Raw genomic sequence first — 16,972 nt, forward strand, 5'->3', positions numbered from 1 at the left:
CTTCAGAGGGCCAGAGAGCATAGAGCTCATGCTCATATGCCACAACAACGACAAAAAGAAGAAGAAGAGGCAGAAGAGCAACCACAATTTTCTAGCACTTCAACCACCACCACCACACTACCAATACCAATAATTTCCTGAAGGATTCAACTGGGAACAACTGCAAGGAGATGTACACCATATGAAGGGAGACCTGCATCACCTGAGAGAGGATGTCAACCAATTCAAAGACTATCAACAAAAGCAATGGGACCAAATCAACAAGAACATACAACAACTCTAAGGGAGTTGGGAGCGAATGAGGAACGAGCAGCAGGAACAGTTCGACTGGAGGGAAATGAGAAGTGCACTTAACAAAATAGTGGAGCAGAACAAATGACAACAGAAGAACCTCGCTGAGTTCAGACATCTTTATGATGCCAGAACCATTTCGAGAAGGCAGTATGATATCAACACACAAGCAAAACGGAATCACTTGTGCAATGCTGTGGCTGCTATTAACCCCGGATACCCCACATTTATGCAAAGGATGGAGGAATTAAGCAGCAAGAAAAGAGGAAATTCTAGCCAAACATAAGGAGGATGAAAGAAACTATATGAGAAGGCTAGGATTTTGGAAGCCTAAGGACACTCAAGCACAAGAAGGATCCTCCAAGAAGGAAGAAGATTACTCCTCCTCTTCCAAGAAGAAAGGCAAGGGAAAGGGGCCAATGAACTGAAGATTTAAGCTGCTCAATGTTGTTAAGTCCCATGGTTGACACTCTCTAATTTCTGAATCTTGTTTAAGCTTTTGTTTGATTTACTTTCTGTCAAGAATAAATAGTCATGCTAGGGTAGTTTATGTTTTCTGCTTAGTTTTATTTCATGATTGAAGTCCTTTATGAGTCATTTAAACTATAAGAAAAAAAATGCAATGTATTTCTAGTCTTCCTTTTCAACATAAATAAAGTAGAGCTTGTCTCCATAAGAGTTGCTGTGAGCTGTGCAAAAACAAGAGTAAGAGAGACCAAGGCCAAGAGAGATCATTCAACAAACTAAGAAACAAGGAACTAAGTGTAGAACCTTGAATGAACTAAAAAAGAAAATGAGTCATGGAAAGCAACTAGTCTTAGAAGGTATAGCAAGAAAAAGTTAAGGGGTGCTCCTTGAATATCCATAAAACCAAAAAGTAGTAAGTAATAAAGACCCAAGGCTCTGAGCATCAACTACTAGGATGGAAAAGAAACATTAAAAAGCTCAAAAGGAGTTAAAGATCCTAGCAGATGCTTGTGGTGAAGATATGTCAAGAAGAGACCTAGGCAAGTAAATTCTTAGGGGTGTTTCAATACCTCGTACCCTAAAACCAACTGGTTTGGGAGTGCTAATTGAAAGCCTAGTTAAAGGGTTGTCTTGAGACAAACACTTAGAGTCGTGGTCAAGAAAGCACAACCAAAAAGAAAGTGAAACAACTCTTACTACTTCAAGGTGACAATCAATAGAAAGGTCCCCTGAAGCTTATACTTGAAAGAACCCTCAAAGATCTAAGAGTTCTTTATGACATTAAAACATTCATGCATGTGTTGAACACTTAGTCTTACCCTTAGTCATGTTGCATTCATTCAAGGCCAAGGTTTCAATTCATAACAGGCCTACTCACATTGATTTGCTTGGGACAAGCAAAGCTTAAGTTTGGTGTTGTGATGACTTGCATCATCTACCCTTCTTTCTTGCATAAAGAGGACCATAAAAGAGCATAAATCTCATTTGATCATTGCAATTCATGCATTATATGATGAATATTATGGTACATTTCTTTGAGATGAGTTGTGCTGAATTTCAGGTGAAAGAGACATCAAAAAGGGGAAGAAAATAACAAAAATGAGCTAGGCATGTGAAGCGGGCGTGCCACTTAGAGCAAGTGCCACAAAAATGAACTAGCGTGCCATGCCAGGAGCTGGGCGTGGCATGCCAGTACTAAATTCTAGAGGAGGATTCTCGAGCATTCATATGGGCGTGGCATGCCAGGAACTGGGCATGGCACACTAGTACAAAGTTCCAGAGAGCAACAATGGAGGACACTAAAGGGGGCGTGGCACGCCTAACCCATCACCTTCTATGGGCGTGCCACTTGAGCCAAGGGCGTGACACGCCAACTCATCATCCCAAGAGGAACCCTCACCATGGGCGTGCTACTTGGTATCAAAGGCGTGGCACGCCAGCATCAAAAAGTGACTTGGGTGTGCCACTTGAGCAACCAGGCGTGGCACGCCAAGATTGTGAAATCCACAAATGTATGGGCGTGCCACTTGAGCAGGCTGCATGGCGTGGCATGCTGGTACAAGTTTCCAGAGAGGATGAGGGAGGCCAAACACATGGGCGTGCCACTTGGCGTCGAGGGCGTGGCACACCATCCACTATTCCTCATTTGGGCGTGCCACTTGAACCCCAGGCGTGGTACGCCAGTGTCATTTAAGAAGCAAAAGCCATTGGGTGTGCCACTTGAGTTCGTGGTGTGGCACGTCAAACAGAAGAATCACTTGCTTACAAAGGGCGTGGCACGCCTCAAGTCTCCAAAGGTAAGAAGAAGAAGAAAAATGCTAGGGCGTGCCACTTAAGCTCGAAGGCATGGCACGCCAGGCTACATGGGTATTAAAAGACCCTGGGCGTGCCACTTGAGCTCGAAGGCGTGGCACGCCAAGGATGTTATTGAAGAAGAGCGTGCCACTTGAGGGACTGGGTGTGGCACGCCAAGCCAGAATTGGAGGAGCACGTGGCACGCCACTAAAGCGCCAGCCACACGCCAGCTGGGAAGTCACGCTTATTGAGTTTCTTTTCCCTCCAAATTGTAATTTTCCTTTTTTACTTTTGTAATTCTTTTATTTTGAGAGCTAGGAGTAGTATAAATACCCCTAAGAAGTACTGAAAAAAGGGGGTTAAGCAGTTAGGGAGCTAAGTTTGAGATCCATTTTTACACTTCATCATCTTCTTTACTTTGGAGTACTTTTCTTTGAGCTATGAGTAGCTAAATTCCCTCTCATTGAGAGAGGAAGCTCTGTTGTACTTGATGGATTAATGATAATGAAATTCTTCTTCTCTTCATCTTCTCTTTGATTTGCTTAAAGGAATTTCCTTTTCCAAGCTTAGTGTTCAATTATCTTGGAAAAGAGATTGAATGCAAAAATGGGTTTCATGGGAATCTTGGAAAAGAAAACATGAAACCATGCTTGAAATCCCTTCTCACGGTTGAGTACGATCTGGGTTCTGGTGTTTGGATATGGTGACATATAATCCTCCCTTTACTTGGACCTATGGGGATGTGTAGTATAATCAAGGACCAAGCATATCTCTCTTCATGAACAATTAGACCAAGGAATTGGCTATTGATCAAGATCTGAGAGATTGAGTCACCAAGGGATTGGGGCTCAATCAATCATGATTGCCAAGAGGTCAATGAGTTGCATGATTGAAGAAGATATAAGCTGGAATTGATCCAAAGAGACAACATCTCTTGATCTCAATGAATTTCCCCATTCTTATCTACCACTTTCTTTATAGCTTGCTTTTACATTCTGCAATTCCCCATTCCCAATTACAATTAAGTCATTTATGATTCTTCACTTTACATTCTGCCATTTCCATTTATGCACTTTATTACTTTCCTTTACAGTTTAGCAGTTTACATTTCTGCCATTTATAATTCTGCAATTACAATCTATCTGTCTCGCTTGACTAATTCATCAATTGATTAAAACTGTTCAAATTTACCAATCTCTGTGGATACGATCCCACTCCACTGTGGGTTATTACTTGACGATAATTTTGGTGCGTTTGCCAAAAGAGTTGATTCATAATAAAAAATTTTATGGGGTGTGAATCCAAAACTCCATCACACACCAATCCATCCCGAACTTGGTGGTTTAACTCTACTGCGGTGACGATACTGTAGGGGAGGTCCTGTGGAAAAATAGCTCGGCGCTAGAATGATAAAAAGCTTAAGACCTCTCTTATTACATAATTCAAAATGAAAAAGGTCGTCTTATTCAAAACCCCAATTATGAAATCCCTTCTCGCCCACTTCACACCTCGAAACGCACCGTTCTTATAGAGAGAGAGAGAGAGAGAGAGAGGCACTTTCTCATCTTCTTAAGCCGAAATGAAATGGCTGGGGAGAGGGAAGGTTCCCTTTATTTAGTTTTAGGGTACTCCGGGAAAAAGATCTAGTGGAGATGGGATGGGGTCTGTAGCTCAGAGGATTAGAGCACGTGGCTACAAACCATGGTGTTGGGGGTTTGAATCCCTCCTCGCCCACAACCGGCCAAAAAGGTAAGGACCCTTACCTCTAGGGGTAAGAAAATCATGATCGGGCTAGCGGACCCAAAGCTATGGAACTTGGGTGTGGATATTTTGTTGAAATGGAATGGTCTTACCTTACTGTTTTCTTAAAAAAAACAAAATTTTCATAAATGGTGGATATTTCTAAATAAAAAAAAGTATGTCCGAAGCTTTAGCTTTTAATCCGCATATTTTTACCCTTCATAATTCTTCCTCAGCCAGGCTTGTGCAGAATAGCAGAACAAGTAAATTATTTGTAGCATAGCAAAAATGCCTTCCTCGTCATTAATATGTTTGGTCGCGGCAATTGTAGCCTCTCGGGAGAATTGATGACTGCATCAAAGATGCACTTGCTATTGCTAATACTAGTACATTGAGAATTCTGAATTAGTTAGTTTAAATAGCCCCAGACTGTGGAACAAGGGAGTATCCCGAACCTACACCAAGGTATTGACGATGATTCTCAAATATCGCAAAACCAAATGGGATATGATGAGATAGAATGCAATAGAGACAAACAAAAGACAGGGGGAACGGGTTACCTATTTTTAATGGTCAAAGCGAACCCAACCCTTTCATTTTGAATTCAAGAATTTGGAATGAACCAAACCTCCCCAAGTAGGATTTGAACCTACTACCAGTCAGTTAACAGCTGACCGCTCTACCCTAGAGTTCAATTCCCGTTCTCAACCCATGACTAATATGAGCTCGAAGTTTCCTTCGTAACTCGTGAAACTTCTTTCCAATGGCTCCGTTCGATGCCTCATTTCAAAAGAGAACCTCAAAGTGGCTCTATTTCATTATATTCCACCCATATCAAAATTTCACTCATTTTAGATCCACCTCTTTGGTGTCAGTGAGATAAGAGATGTCGTTTCTAGTCTATCTCTTTCTATTTCTATATAGAAATATGGAAGGTTGAAAAATCATTATATAAATATATAGATTAAAAATTAGATAATAATTCGGAGATTGCAATAGATAATAAAAACCAGAGGTTTGCGATGATTTTTCAATCTTTTATACTGGATAATCTAGTATACTTATGCATGAAGATAATGAATTCGGTCATTGTGGTCGAACTCTATTATGGATTTCTGAGCACATTCTCCATAGGGCCTTCTTATCTCTTCCTTCTTCGAGCTCGGATTATACAAGAAGGGGCCGAGAAGAAACTATCAGCAACAACTGGGTTTATTACGGGACAACTCATCATGTTCATATTGATCTATTATGCGTCTTTGCATCTAGCATTGGGTAGACCTTCAACAAAAGGGAACCCATTAAAAGAACTTAAATGACAAAAACAAAAGAAAAAAACGTCTAATCTAGGTAATCAACCACTGATAGTTTGTTAATCACAATTAATCTCCAGCAACGGTGCCAAAAACTTGATACGGACAATTTAAATTTTCACGTATTACTACCGGAAAGTATACCAGGTCGCATCAAGTAATAAAACTCACAAGAGTGAGGTCAATCCCATGAGGATTAAAGGATTAAGCAATCAATAGTTAGTTGATTATTCTAGTTAGACGGTTCATATTGGAGTGATAAGCAGGCAAGAAATGTAAATGGCTAGAAATTTAAAAGAAAGCAATAAAGTGCAAGGAAAGTAAATGACGTAAAAGTAAAGTGCAAGAAAGTAAAGTGCTGGAAAATGTAAGAGAAAGAAAGTAAGGTACAGGAAAGTAAAGTGCAAAAATAGAAAGTACAAGAAAGTAAAGTGCAGGGAAGTAAATGACGGAAAGTTAAATACTATAAGTAAAAATAAAAGAAAAGCATTGGGATCAAGAGATATTGCACTCTCAGGATCAACAATTCTCAGCTCCTCTTCAATCATACAATTATTGATCTCTTGACAAATCATAAGTAACCAAACCACAATCTCTTGGTGATTTGATTTCTCTTAACAGAAACAATTGCCAATCTCTTGATCTAATTGGTCATGAGAAGAGATGAAGTTCAATTTCTGATTCAAAGGCCACACAACCCTCAAGACCTTAATTGAAAGTGGTTACATCTCACATACCAACTAAGAATGTATTGATGAAGAGGATTATGAGAGAAGAGCCTCAAATAGAATTCCATGATCCCTTTCTCAAGGCTCACATGTAATTCAAGTAGATCCAATCCCCCTCTCAGTAGTAATTAGATCTATGAAGCATAAAGACTCTCTCTAAAGCAACAATAAAACAAGAATTGAAGATGAAGAATGAAAATACATCAACCCATTGAATTACAATAGAGCTTTATTTTCCAATGGAAAGAGTTAGTAGTTCATAACAAAATATTTACAAAAGTAAGAAAGAAAAGAGAAGAAGATGATGGTGAGAAGAGAGGGTCCGAAGACTCCCCCTGCTGGAATTCCCAGTCTAGAGTTCCCCCCTTTCTATGATGAACTAAAGCCTATTTATAAGCTAGCCTAAATTACAAATTGAAATAACATTGAAAACAAATTACAATCAAATGAAAATTTAACTATTCTAGATTATTCTTGTGGCCTTAATTGGTTGACAATTGTGAGCTTGCTTGCTTGAAGTATAAGTGGACTTGGAGTGAAGTTAATTGAGCAAACAATGATGCTTCCAGGCTGGCGTAGCATTTTTCAGGAAGGCGAAATGCTCGTGCACCCACGCGTGCACGTCATCACTGTCTTCAGCACTTGTCAAGCGTACGCGTGGTCCTCAGCGCTAATGAGAAGAGCGTAGCATTCGCGCCAAAGGCACTCTTCCACGCATACGCATCATCCATGCGTGCATGTGGTCTCTCAAAAATAAAACTTTCACATGTACGTGTCATCCATACGTACGCATCACCCTTCAGAAATGCCATTTTCACGCGTACGCGTTGCCATCTAATTTTTCCCACTTCCTATTGCAAGCACTCTTGGTAAAAGCGTAGCGCCAAAGGCACTCTATTAGAGATGCAAAGCATTCTTTAAGAAATCGTAGCGCCAAAGGCGCTCTTATGATGCTGAGGAACGCTTGTGAAGAAAGCATAGTGCCAAAGGTGCTCTCTGTTTCTTCTCTCCTTTAGCTTTAAAGCTCCTTTTTTCTTTCATGCTTATCTTGTACTTTTTACTTATTTCTTTCCACCATTTTCTACAAAGTAAATCAAAATAAAAGGGATTAAAGCAATTTATGATTTAAGAACAAAAACACTCAATAATTAAGCATGGTTAATTAAATTATAATATGAACATAAGCTTCGGAGGGTAACTCTCACATCTCCTGCAAGTCAAGTCGTTGGGAGGAACCTAAGCTTGCTTCCCCTTTCCTCTTCCTTGATTGTTGTTGTTATTGAACTTCCGAAAGTTGTTCTAGCCGTGGTAGAATTGTGGAATGTAACCACTTCTCTTGAAATTATGGCCTCTTGGGGCAAAATTCTTTCCTTGATCCCTCTTAAAGAATGCTCGGTGATCACCCTTTTCTAAAGTAGCTTTTCTTCTACAATCCACAACAACCCTATTTTTATTCACTAATTCAAAAACGATTCTGACCTCCATTGGACCCATAGTACCCAGAATATCACTTCGTAGTCCACCTTCATAATTTATACGTTTCCATTCTTTGTAGCCCTCCAGCACACCCTGACAAACTTTGAAGAACTAACAGAGCTCTTTAAACCTACTAGTATACTCTGCTACAGTCATAGAACCTTGCTTCAACTGTAGTAACTCAAGCTCTTTCACCACTCTGACTGTGTTGGGAAAATACTTCTTATAGAATTCAGATTGGAAGACGTCCCAATATATCACAGCATTGCCCTACTGCAGCAAGCGGTGAGCTCCCTGCCACCAACACTATGCTTCTCCCGTCAGTTGATAAATGGCGAATTCGACATACTGGTTGATGAGCGGATAATTTATACGCTTTTTGGCATTATTTTTAGTATGTTTTTAGTATGATCTAGTTAGTTTTTAGTATATTTTTATTAGTTTTTAGTTAAAATTCACTTTTCTGGACTTTACTATGAGTTTTTGTGTTTTTCTGTGATTTCAGGTATTTTCTGGCTGAAATTGAGGGACCTGAGCAAAAATCTGATTCAGAGACTAAAAAGGACTGCAGATGCTGTTGGATTCTGACCTCCTTGCACTCGAAGTAGATTTTCTGGAGCTACAGAAGCCCAATTGGCGCGCTCTCAACGGCGTTGGAAAGTAGACATCCTGGTCTTTCCAGCAATATATGATAGTCCATACTTTGCCCAAGATTTGATGGCCCAAACCAGCGTTCAAAGTCACCATCAGAATTCCCAGCGTTAAACGCCGGAACTGGCACAAGGATGGGAGTTAAACGCCCAAAATGGCACCAAAGCTGGCGTTTAACTCCAAGAAGAGTCTCTACACGAAAATGCTTCAATGCTCAGCCCAAGCACACACCAAGTGGGCCCGGAAGTAGATTTTTATGTCATTTACTCATCTTTGTAAACCCTAGGCTACTAGTTCTCTATAAGTAGGACCTTTTACTATTGTATTCTCATCTTGGTAGCTATCTTCATTCTTATGCTATCTTAGATCATTGGGAGGCTGGCCATTCGGCCATGCCTAGACCTTGTTCTTATGTATTTTCAACGGTGGAGTTTCTACACACCATAGATTAAGGTGTGGAGCTCTGCTGTACCTCGAGTATTAATGCAATTACTATTGTTCTTCTATTCAATTCCGCTTGTTCTTGTTCTAAGATATCACTTGTTCTTCAACTTGATGAATGTGATGATCCGTGACACTCATCATCATTCTCACCTATGAACGCGTGCCTGACAACCACCTCCGTTCTACCTTAGATTGGGTGGATATCTCTTGGATTCTTTAACCGGAATCTTCATGGTATAAGCTAGAATTGATGGCGGCATTCAAGAGAATCCGGAAGGTCAAAACTTGTCTGTGGTATTCTGAGTAGGATTCAATGATTGAATGACTGTGACGAGCTTCAAACTCGCGATTGTGGGACGTTAGTGACAGACGCAAAAGAATCACTGGATTCTATTCCGACATGATCGAGAACCGACAGCTGGATAGCCGTGCCGTGACAGGGTGCGTTGAACATTTCCACTGAGAGGATGGGAGGTAGCCACTGACAACGGTGAAACCCTTGCATACAGCTTGCCATGGAAAGGAGTAAGAAGGATTGGATGAAGACAGTAGGAAAGCAGAGAGACGGAAGGAACACAGCATCTCTATACGCTTATCTGAAATTCCCACCAATGAATTGCATAAGTATCTCTATCTTTATCTTTATGTTTTATTCATCATTCATAACCATTTGAGTTTGCCTGACTAAGATTTACAAGGTGACCATAGCTTGCTTCATACCAACAATCTCTGTGGGATCGACCCTTACTCGCGTAAGGTTTATTACTTGGACGACCCAGTACACTTGCTGGTTAGTTGTGCGAAGTTGTGTTTATGCCATGGTATTGAACACCAAGTTTTTGGATTTATTACCGGGGATTATTTGAGTTGTGAAAAGTATTGATCACAATTCGTTGCACCAAGTTTTTGGCGCCGTTGCCGGGGATTGTTGAGTTTGGACAACTGACGGTTCATCTTGTTGCTTAGATTAGGTGTTTTTTTTCAGAGTTCTTAAGAATGAATTCTAGTGTTTCAAGGTGATGTTCTTATCATCACCAAAGCTGATTGATCTTCATCAATTTAGCTCTTGAATGCAATGTCCTGCTGAAGCTTGGCTAGCCATGTCTAATTTCTTTAGACTAAAGCTTTAGACTAACATTGCATGATTCCTGGAATTCTCATTAAGAATTTTGATACCTTTATTTTCTTTTCCACTTAATTTTCGAAAAAACCAAAAAAAATTAATTACAAAATCATAAAAAAACCAAAAATATTTTATGTTTCTTGTTGAGTCTAGAGTCTCATTTTAAGTTTGGTGTCAATTGCATGTTTCTGTTTTTCTTGCATTTTTCATGTATCTTCAATGATCTTCAAGTTGTTCTTGATGATTTACTTGCTCTGATCTTTGAATTCTCTTGACTTGAGTGTTTTGTTGTTTCTCATGTGCATTCTCATTCTGTTAGTGTCAATAGTATACAAACTTTTAAGTTTGGTGTCTTGCATGCATTGTTTATTTGATTTCAGTTGCATTTTGATTATTCCTCATTATTAAAAATCCAAAAATATTTTTTATTTGTGTCTTTTCAATTCAATAATACAGAGAATTGAAGATTCAGAACATACAGCAGAGGAATTATACAGAAAAAGCTGGGCGTTCAAAATGCCTAGTGAAGAAGGCAAACTGGCGTTTAAACGCCAGCCAGAGTGCCTGGTTGGGCGTTTAACGCCCAAAAGGGTAGTAGTTTGGGCGTTAAACGCCAGAATGTGCACCATTCTGGGCGTTTAACGCCAGGATGGCACAAGAGGGAAGATTCTGTTTTTAATTCAAATTTTTTTCAGGTTTTCAAAATTTTTTCAAAATCAAATCTTTTTCAAATCATATCTTTTCAATCAAATCTTTTTCAAAATCAATTTCTTTCCATTTTCAAAGATACTTGCTATCAATTAATGATTTGATTCAACATTTCAAGTATGCTGCCTTTTCTGTTGAGAAAGGTTTAATGTTTGAATCATATCTTTTCTTGTTAGCCAAGTTATTAATTTTTAAAATCAAATCTTTTTAAAATGTTTTTCAAATCATATCTTCTCAATCACATCTTTTTTAAAACAAATTATATCTTCTTAATCACATCTTTTTCAAAATAGTTTTCAATCATATCTTTTTAATTTCTAATTTCAAAATCTTTTTCAAAAATCAATTTTTTACTTAGTTTTCGAAAATCAAATACTATTTTTCAAAATGTTTTTAAAATCTTTTACTTAATTTTCGAAAACTCCTTTCCCTCTTCTCACATCCTTCTATTTATGGACTAACACTATTCCTTAATGCACAATTCGAACTCCATCTCTCTTGATAAGTTCGAATTCTTCTACTTTTACCTTCTATTTTTCTTTTCCTCTGACACCTCAAGGAATCTCTATACGTGACATAGAGGATTCCACATTTCCTTGTTTTCTTCTCTTTTATATGAGCAGGAGCAAAGACAAAAGCATTCTTGTTGAGGTTGACCCTGAACCTGAAAGGACCTTGAAGCGAAAGCTAAGAGAAGCTAAGGCACAATTCTCTGTAGAGGACCTCACAGAAATCTTCAAAGAAGAAGACCCCATGGCAGCCGAAAACAACAACAATGCCAACAATGCAAGGAAGGTGCTGGGTGACTTTACTGCACCTACTCCCGAATTCTATGGGAGAAGCATCTCTATCCCTGCCATTGGAGCAAACAACTTTGAGCTTAAGCCTCAATTAGTTTCTCTAATGCAACAGAATTGCAAGTTCCATGGACTTCCATTGGAAGATCCTCATCAGTTTTTAGCTGAGTTCTTGTAAATCTGTGACACTGTCAAGACTAATGGGGTTGACCCTGAGGTCTACAGACTTATGCTATTCCCTTTTGCTGTAAGAGACAGAGCTAGAATATGGTTGGACTCACAACCTAAAGAAAGCCTGAACTCTTGGGAAAAGCTAGTCAATGCCTTCTTGGAAAAGTTCTTTCCACCTCAAAAATTGAGTAAGCTTAGAGTGAAAGTCCAAACCTTCAGACAGAAGGAAGCAGAATCCCTCTATGAAGCTTGGGAAAGATACAAACAACTGATCAGAAAATGTTCCTCTGACATGCTTTCTGAATGGAGCATCATAGGTATTTTCTATGATGGTCTGTCTGAACTGTCCAAGATGTCTTTGGATAGCTCTGCTGGAGGATCTCTTCATCTGAAGAAGACGCCTACAGAAGCTCAAGTACTAATCGAAATGGTTGCAAATAACTAATTCATGTACACTTCTGAAAGGAATCCTGTGAACAATGGGGCTAATCAGAAGAAAGGAGTTCTTGAGATTGATACTCTGAATGCCATACTGGCTCAGAACAAAATATTGACTCAGCAAGTCAATTTGATTTCTCAAAGTCTGTCTAGAATGCAAAATGCACCAAGCAGTACTAAGGAAGCTTCATCTGAAGAAGAAGCTTATGATCCTGAGAACCCTTCAATGGAAGAGGTGAATTACATGGGAGAACCCTATGGAAACACCTATAATCCTTCATGGAGAAATCATCCAAATCTTTCATGGAAGGATCAACAGAGACCTCAACAAGGTTTCAACAACAATAATGGTGGAAGAAACAGGTTTAGCAATAGCAAGCCTTTTCCATCATCTTCTCAACAACAGACAGAGAGTTCTAAGCAGAGTAACTCTGACTTAGCAACTATGGTCTCTGATGAGCGGATAATTTGTATGCTTTTTGGCATTGTTTTTAGTATGTTTTTAGTATGATTTAGTTAGTTTTTAGTATATTTTTATTAGTTTTTAGTTAAAATTCACTTTTCTGGACTTTACTATGAGTTTGTGTGTTTTTCTGTGATTTCAGGTATTTTCTGGCTGAAATTGAGGGATCTGAGCAAAAATCTGATCCAGAGACTCAAAAGGACTGCAGATGCTGTTGGATTCTGACCTCCCTGCACTTGAAGTGGATTTTCTGGAGCTACAGAAGCCCAATTGGCGCGCTCTCAACGGCGTTGGAAAGTAGACATCCTGGGCTTTCCAGCAATATATAATAGTCCATACTTTGCCCAAGATTTGATGGCCCAAACCGGCGTTCAAAGTCACCTCAAGAAATTCCAGCGTTAAACGCCGGAACTGGCACCTAATTGGGAGTTAAACGCCCAAACTGGCACTAAAGCTGGCGTTTAACTCCAAGGAGAGTCTCTACACGAAAAAAGCTTCATTGCTCAGCCCAAGCACACACCAAGTGGGCCCGGAAGTGGATTTTTATGTCATTTACTCATCTATGTACTAGTTTTCTATAAGTAGAACCTTTTACTATTGTGTTAGGAGACTTTTGGGTAGCTATCTTTGTTTTATGCTATCTTAGATCATTGGGAGGCTGGCCATTCGGCCATGCCTAGACCTTGTTCTTATGTATTTTCAACGGTGGAGTTTCTACACACCATAGATTAAGGTGTGGAGCTCTGCTGTACCTCGAGTATTAATGCAATTACTATTGTTCTTCCATTCAATTCCACTTGTTCTTTGTCCAAGATATCACTTGTTCTTCAACTTGATGAAGGTGATGATTGACGCCCATCACCTTTCTCACTCATGAACAAGGTGACTGACAACCATTCTTGTTCTACAAGCATCTGAGGCTTAGTGAATATCTCTTGGATTCCCGATTGCACGATGCATGGTTGATCGCCTGACAACCGAGTGCTCGCCTGACAAACGAGCCAACCATTCCGTGAGATCAGAGTCTTCGTGGTATAGGCAAGAACTGATGGCAGCATTCAAGAGAATCCGGAAGGTCTAACCTTGTCTGTGGTATTCTGAGTAGGATTCAATGACTGAATGACTGTGACGTGCTTCAAACTCCTAGCAGGCTAGGGCGTTAGTGACAGACGCAAAAGTATCAATGGATATTATTCTGGCCTGACCGAGAACCGACAGCTGAATTCCGCTATGCCGTGACAGGACATATGCAATCGCTTTCACTGAGAGGATGGGAGGTAGCCACTGACAATGGTGAAACCCTACACAAGCTTGCCATGGAAAGGAGTAAGAAGGATTGGATGAAGGCAGTAGGAAAGCAGAGAGACGGAAGGGAAGGCATCTTCATACGCTTGTCTGAAGCTCTTACACCAATGATATACATAAGTATCACTATCTTTATCTTTATAGTATTTTCGTTCATCATCATATACAATTGAGTTTGCCTGACTAAGATTTACAAGATGACCATAGCTTGCTTCAATGCTAACAATCTCCGTGGGATCGACCCTTACTCACGTAAGGTATTACTTGGACGACCCAGTGCACTTGCTGGTTAGTTGTGCGAAGTTGTGTAATGCCATGGAATTGAACCACCAAGTTTTTGGAGTTCATGACCAGGGATTATGAGAGTTGTGAAAAGTATTGTTCACAATTTCGCGTACCAAGTTTTTGGCGCCGTTGCCGGGGATTGTTCAAGTTTTGAGCAAGCTTTTGGTAACAATGCCTGGGATTGTTCTAGTTTGGACAACTGACGGTTCATCTTGTTGCTTAGATTAGGTATTTATTTTTTTCGAAATTCTTAAAGATGAATTCTAGAGTTTCATGATGATTTGTTGAAATCTGGCTGGCTGAGAAGCCATGTCTAATCTGATTGGACCGAGGTTTCAACTTATCACCACAAGAGCTTGTTGATTTTCATCAATCTTGCTTTTGGAACAGTGATCTGCTAAGACTTGGATGACCTTTGGTCATGTCTAGTGTTTTGGACCGAAGCTTTTCTTGAAAGCTTGACTGGCTGTGAAGCCATGTCTAATGCCTGGACCGGAGTCTTAGACTAGCATTGCACTGATTCCTGGAATTCTCATTAAGAATCTTGATATCTTTTTCCACTTAATTTTCGAAAAACACAAAAAAATTACAAAAAAAAAACCAAAAATATTTGATGTTTCCTGTTTGAGTCTAGAGTCTCATCTTAAGTTTGGTGTCAAATGCATGTTTTTGTTATATTTTTCGAATCCATGCATATAGTTCTTTGTTTTGATCTTTAAATTCTATTGACTTGAGTGTTTCTGTGTCTCATATAGTGTTAGTAGCACACAAACTGCTAAGTTTGGTGTCTTGCATGCATTGTTAATTGATTCCTGTTGCATTTTTATTATTAAAAAAATCCAAAAATATTTTTAATTTGTGTCTTTTCAAGTCAATGATACAAAGAATTGAAGATTCAGAACATACTGCAGAGGAATTATACAGAAAAAGCTGAGCATTCAAAAATGCCCAGTAAAGAAGACAGACTGGCGTTTAAACGCCAGCCAGGGTACCTGGTTGGGCGTTTAACGCCCAAAGAGGTAGCATTTTGGGCGTTAAACGCCAGAATGTATACCATTCTGGGCGTTTAACGCCAGGATGGTGCTAGGAGGAAGATTTTGTTTTCAAAATCAATTTTTTTGCAAGTTTTCAAAGTTTTTCAAAACCAAATCTTTTTCAAATCATATCTTTTCAATCAAATGTTTTCAAAATCAATTTCTTTCCTTTTTCAAAGATACTTACCAACAATTAATGATTTGATTAAACATTTTTTGCCTTTTCTATTAAGAAAGGTTTTATGTTTGAATCTTATCTTTTCTTGTTAGGCAAGTCATTAATATTTTTTAAATTCATATCTTTTCAAATTGTTTTCAAATCATATCTTTTAAAATTGTTTTCAAATCATATCTTTTCAATCACATCTTTTTAAAACCATAACTTTTCAATCAAATCTTTTTAACCTCATCTTTTTCAAAATAGTTTTCAATCAAATCTTTTTGACTTCTAATTTCAAAATCTTTTTCAAAAATCACTTCAATTCTTCCCCACTTTCAATTTTCGAAAATTATCAATCAATTTTTAAAATGTTTTTGACATCTTTCTAATTAATTTTCGAAAATCCTCTTCCCTCCTTCTCACATCCTTCTATTTATGGAGTACTACTCCTTCTTAATGCACAATTCGAACTCTAACTAATCAAGTTCGAATTCTTCTACCTTCTTTTCTTCTATTTTTCTTTTCCTCTGACACTTCAAGGAATCTCTGTACTGTGACATAGAGGATTCCACATTTCTCTTGTTCTCTTCTTTTTCATATGAGCAGGAGCAGAGACAAAGGCATTCTTGTTGAAGCTAACCCTGAACCCGAGAGAACCTTGAAGAGAAAGCTAAGAGAAGCCAAGACACAACTCTCTTTAGAGGACCTGACCGAATTCTTCAAAAAAGAAGAACACATGGCAGCCGAAAACAATAACAATGCCAACAATGCAAGGAAGGTGCTGGGTGACTTCACTGCACCTACTCCTGATTTTTATGGGAGAAGCATCTCTATCCCTGCCATTGGAGTAAACAACTTTGAGCTTAAGCCTCAATTAGTTTCTCTAATGCAACAGAATTGCAAGTTCCATGGACTTCCAATGGAAGATCCTCATCAGTTCTTAGCTGAATTCTTGCAAATCTGTGACACAGTCAAGACTAATGGGGTAGACCCTGAGGTCTACAGACTGATGCTATTCCCTTTTGCTGTAAGAGACAGAGCTAGAATATGGTTGGATTCTCAACCTAAAGAAAGCCTGGACTCTTGGGAAAAGCTAGTCAATGCCTTCTTGGCAAAGTTCTTTCCACCACAAAGATGGAGTAAGCTTAGAGTGGAAGTCCAAACCTTCAGACAGAAGGATGGAGAATCCCTCTATGAAGCTTGGGAAAGATACAAACAATTAATCAGAAGATGTCCCTCAGACATGCTTTCTGAATGGAGCATCATAGGTATTTTCTATGATGGTCTCTCTGAACTATCTAAGATGTCCTTGGATAGCTCTGCTGGAGGATCTCTTCATCTGAAGAAGACGCCTGCAGAAGCTCAAGAATTGATTGAAATGGTTGCAAATAACCAATTCATGTACACTTCTGAAAGGAATCCTGTGAACAATGGGACTAGTCAGAAGAAAGGAGTTCTTGAGATTGACACTCTGAATGCCATATTGGCTCAGAACAAGATATTAACTCAACAAGTCAATTTGATTTCTCAAAGTCTGTCTGGAATGCAAAATGCACCAAACAGTACTAAGGATGCTTCATCTG

General features: G+C 39.1%; 1 non-coding gene across 1 annotated transcript; it reads right to left on the minus strand.

Annotated features, from left to right (window-relative positions):
- Positions 1-16,530: 16,530 nt before the first annotated feature.
- Positions 16,531-16,638, minus strand: LOC130952003 (small nucleolar RNA R71). Its single transcript, XR_009074189.1, has one exon. It is a non-coding gene; the product is annotated as a small nucleolar RNA R71 (small nucleolar RNA).
- Between the last annotated feature and the right edge of the window lie 334 nt (positions 16,639-16,972).

Source organism: Arachis stenosperma, chromosome 1 (genome assembly GCF_014773155.1).
Source record: "Arachis stenosperma cultivar V10309 chromosome 1, arast.V10309.gnm1.PFL2, whole genome shotgun sequence".
Taxonomy (NCBI): domain Eukaryota; kingdom Viridiplantae; phylum Streptophyta; class Magnoliopsida; order Fabales; family Fabaceae; genus Arachis; species Arachis stenosperma.